Here is a 4,694-nt window from a genome sequence, read left to right as displayed (position 1 = left end):
ACCACACCCCGACGCGGCCTAGGGGGGGCGCGCCCCCCTAGGGTGTGGGTCCCCCCTTCGACCTTCCTGCGCCGCCTCTCCGCCTATAAGAAGCCCCTGGATCAGAAAACCCTACACCAATTGACGAAAACCACAGAAACCTTCCAGAGCCGCCGCCATCGCGAGGCCAAGATCTGGGGGACAGGAGTCTCTGTTCCGGCACGCTGCCGGAGCGGGGAAGTGCCCCCGGAAGGCTTCTCCATCGACACCGCTGCCATCTCCACCGCCATCTTCATCACCGCTGCTGCTCCCATGAGGAGGGAGTAGTTCTCCATCGAGGCTCGGGGCTGTACCGGTAGCTATGTGGTTAATCTCTCTCCTATGTACCTCAATACAATGATCTCATGAGCTGCTTTACATGATTGAGATTCATCTGAGTTTTGTATCACTACTATCTATGTGCTACTCTAGTGATGTGTTATTAAAGTAGTTCTATTCCTCCTGCACGTGTGTAAAGGTGACAGTGTGTGCACCGTGTTAGTACTTGGTTTATGCTATGATCATGATCTCTTGTAGATTATGGAGTTAACTATTGCTATGATATTATTGATGTGATCTATTCCTCCTACATATGCATGAAGGTGACAGTGTGCATGCTATGCTAGTACTCGGTTTAGTCTGTTGATCTATCTTACACTAAAGGTTACTTAAACATGAGCATTATTGTGGAGCTTGTTAACTCCGGCATTGAGGGTTCGTGTAATCCTACGCAATGTGTTCATCATCCAACAAAAGTGTAGAGTATGCATTTATACGTTACTGTTATGTGATCAATGTTGAGAGTGTCCACTAGTGAAAGTGTAATCCCTAGGCCTTGTTCCTAAATACTGCTGAGTTACTACTGCTTGTTTACTGTTTTACTGTGTTACTACTGCTGCAATACCACCACCATCAATTACGCGCCAAGCACTTTTCTGGCACCGTTGCTACTGCTCATACTTATTCATACCACCTGTATTTCACTATCTCTTCGCCGAACTAGTGCACCTATTTGGTGTGTTGGGGACACAAGAGACTTCTTGCTTTGTGGTTGCAGGGTTGCATGAGAGGGATATCTTTGACCTCTTCCTCCCTGAGTTCGATAAACCTTGGGTATCCACTTAAGGGAAAACTTGCTGCTGTTCTACAAACCTCTGCTCTTGGAGGCCCAACACTGTCTACAGAAAGGAGGGGAACGTAGACATCAAGCACTTTTAAAGGCGCCGTTGCCGGGGAGGAAAGGTAAAAGGCTCTCATACTACGGTCCCAGGTAAAGTATTTTTCTGTTGCCGTCGTGTGTGTGCTCGAAGCTATTTCCTTTAGATCCTGCAATTGCATCTTTTTGTTTCTTGTTTACACTAGTTTGGCATAATGGACAACAATGAGCTTCTTGTTCTATTTCCTGATTTAAAACATGGATTGTTTGATGCGAAAATTAAAAAACCTATGAAATCTTATTTGCATGCTGGTAGTAATATTAGTATGAACGCTTTGAACACCATTGTTGATAATGATATAGAAAGTTCTAAGCTTGGGGAAGTTGGTTTTCATGATATTTTTAGTCCCCCAAGCATTGAGGAGAAAATTTTCTTTGATGATACTTTGCCTCCTATTTATGATGATAATGATAGTGGTCTTTTGGTGCCACCTACTATGGAGAGTAAATTTTGTTGTGATTATACTATGCCTCCTACACTTGATGAGAATAATAATGATAGCTACTTTGTTGAATTTGCTCCCACTATTACTAATAAAATTGATTATGCCTATGTGGAGAGTAATAATTTTATGCATGAGACTCATGATAAGAATGCTTTATGTGATAGTTATATTGTTGAGTTTGCTCATGTTGTTACTGAAAGTTATTATGTGAGAGGAAAATATGGTTGTAGAAATTTTCATGTTACTAAAATACCTCTCTATGTGCTGAAATTTTTGAAGCTACACTTGTTTTATCTTCCTATGCTTGTTACTTTGCTCTTCATGAACTTGTTTATTTACAAGATTCCTATGCATAGGAAGCATGTTAGACTTAAATGTGTTTTGTATTTGCCTCTTGATGCTCTCTTTTGCTTCAAATACTATTTCTTGCGAGTGCATCATTAAAACTGCTGAGCCCATCTTAATGGCTATAAAGAAAAGAACTTCTTGGGAGATAACCCATGTGTTATTTTGCTACAGTACTTTGTTTTATATTTGTGTCTTGGAAGTTGTTTACTACTGTAGCAACCTCTCCTTATCTTAGTTTTGTGTTTTGGTGTGCCAAGTAAAGCCGTTGATAGAAAAGTAAGTACTAGATTTGGATTACTGCACAGTTCCAGATTTCTTTGCTGTCACGAATCTGGGTCCACCTCTCTGTAGGTAGCTCAGAAAATTAAGCCAATTTACGTGTGTGATCCTCAGATATGTACGCAACTTTCATTCAATTTGAGCATTTTCATTTGAGCAAGTCTGGTGCCATTCTAAAATTCGTCAATACGAACTGTTCTGTTTTGACAGATTCTGCCTTTTATTTCGCATTGCCTCTTTCGCTATGTTGGATGAATTTCTTTGATCCACTAATGTCCAGTAGCATTATGCAATGTCCAGAAGTGTTAAGAATGATTGTGTCACCTCTGAATATGTTAATTTTTATTGTGCACTAACCCTCTAATGAGTTGTTTCGAGTTTGGTGTGAAGGAAGTTTTCAAGGGTCAAGAGAGGAGGATGATATACTATGATCAAGAAGAGTGAAAGCTCTAAGCTTGGGGATGCCCCGGTGGTTCACCCCTGCATATATTAAGAAGACTCAAGCGTCTAAGCTTGGGGATGCCCAAGGCATCCCCTTCTTCATCGACAACATTATCAGGTTCCTCCCCTGAAACTATATTTTTATTCCATCACATCTTATGTGCTTTGCTTCGAGCGTCGGTTTGTTTTTGTTTTTGTTTTGTTTGAATAAAATGGATCCTAGCATTCACTGTATGGGAGAGAGACACGCTCCGCTGTAGCATATGGACAAGTATGTCCTTGGTTTCTACTCATAGTATTCATGGCGAAGTTTCTCCTTCGTTAAATTGTTATATGGTTGGAATTGGAAAATGATACATGTAGTAATTGCTATAAATGTCTTGGGTAATGTGATACTTGGCAATTGTTGTGCTCATGTTTAAGCTCTTGCATCATATGCTTTGCACCCATTAATGAAGAAATACATAGAGCATGCTAAAATTTGGTTTGCATATTTGGTCTCTCTAAGGTCTAGATAATTTCTAGTATTGAGTTTGAACAACAAGGAAGACGGTGTAGAGTCTTATAATGTTTTCAATATGTCTTTTATGTGAGTTTTGCTGCACCGGTTCATCCTTGTGTTTGTTTCAAATAAGCCTTGCTAGCCTAAACCTTGTATCGAGAGGGAATACTTCTCATGCATCCAAAATACTTGAGCCAACCACTATGCCATTTGTGTCCACCATACCTACCTACTACATGGTATTTCTCCGCCATTCCAAAGTAAATTGCTTGAGTGCTACCTTTAAACAATTCAAAATTTATCACCTCTGATTTGTGTCAATGTTTTATAGCTCATGAGGAAGTATGTGGTGTTTATCTTTCAATCTTGTTGGGCAACTTTCACCAATGGACTAGTGGCTTCATCCGCTTATCCAATAATTTTGCAAAAAGAGCTGGCAATGGGATTCCCAGTCCCAAATTAATTAACAAAAATAGACACTCCTCCATGGTATGTGATTGTTGGACGGCACCCGAAGGATTCGGTTAGCCACGGCTTGTGTAAGCAAAGGTTGGGAGGAGTGTCATCATAATAAAACTAAAATAAAAAGGCACTCCTTCATGGTATGAGATTGTTGGCAGGCACCCGAAGGATTCGGTTAGCCATGGTTTGTGAAAGAAAGGTTGGAAGGAGTGCCACCCAAAATAAAATAAAATGGGAGCCGCTCTTTGAAGGTTTGTCTGGCAAGGGGGTTAGAGTACCCGCTACCATTCGTTGACAACAACATACACCTCTCAAAACTTTATTTTTATGCTCTCTTTATGGTTTCAAAATAAAAGCTCTAGCACAAATATAGCAATCGATGCTTTCCTCTTTGAAGGACCATTCTTTTACTTTCATTGTTGAGTCAGTTCACCTATTTCTCTCCACCTCAAGAAGCAAACACTTGTGTGAACTGTGCATTGATTCCTACATATTTGCATATTGCATTTGTTATAATGCTTTGCACTGACAACTATCCATGAGATATACATGTTACAAGTTGAAAGCAACCGCTGAAACTTCATCTTCCTTTGTGTTGCTTCAATGCTTTTACTTTGAATTATTGCTTTATGAGTTAACTCTTATGCAAGACTTATTGATGCTTGTCTTGAAGTGCTATTCATGAAAAGTCTTTGCTATATGATTCATTTGTTTACTCATGTCATATACATTGTTTTGATTGCTGCATTCACTACATATGCTTTACAAATAGTATGATCAAGTTTATGATGGCATGTCACTCCAGAAATTATCTGTGTTATCGTTTTACCTGCTCGGGACGAGCAGAACTAAGCTTGGGGATGCTGATACGTCTCCAACGTATCGATAATTTCTTATGTTCCATGCCACATTATTGATGTTATCTACATGTTTTATGCACACTTTATGTCATATTCGTGCATTTTCTGGAACTAACCTATTA

Source organism: Lolium perenne, chromosome 1 (genome assembly GCF_019359855.2).
Source record: "Lolium perenne isolate Kyuss_39 chromosome 1, Kyuss_2.0, whole genome shotgun sequence".
Classification (NCBI taxonomy): domain Eukaryota; kingdom Viridiplantae; phylum Streptophyta; class Magnoliopsida; order Poales; family Poaceae; genus Lolium; species Lolium perenne.
This window is presented reverse-complemented; position numbering follows the sequence as displayed.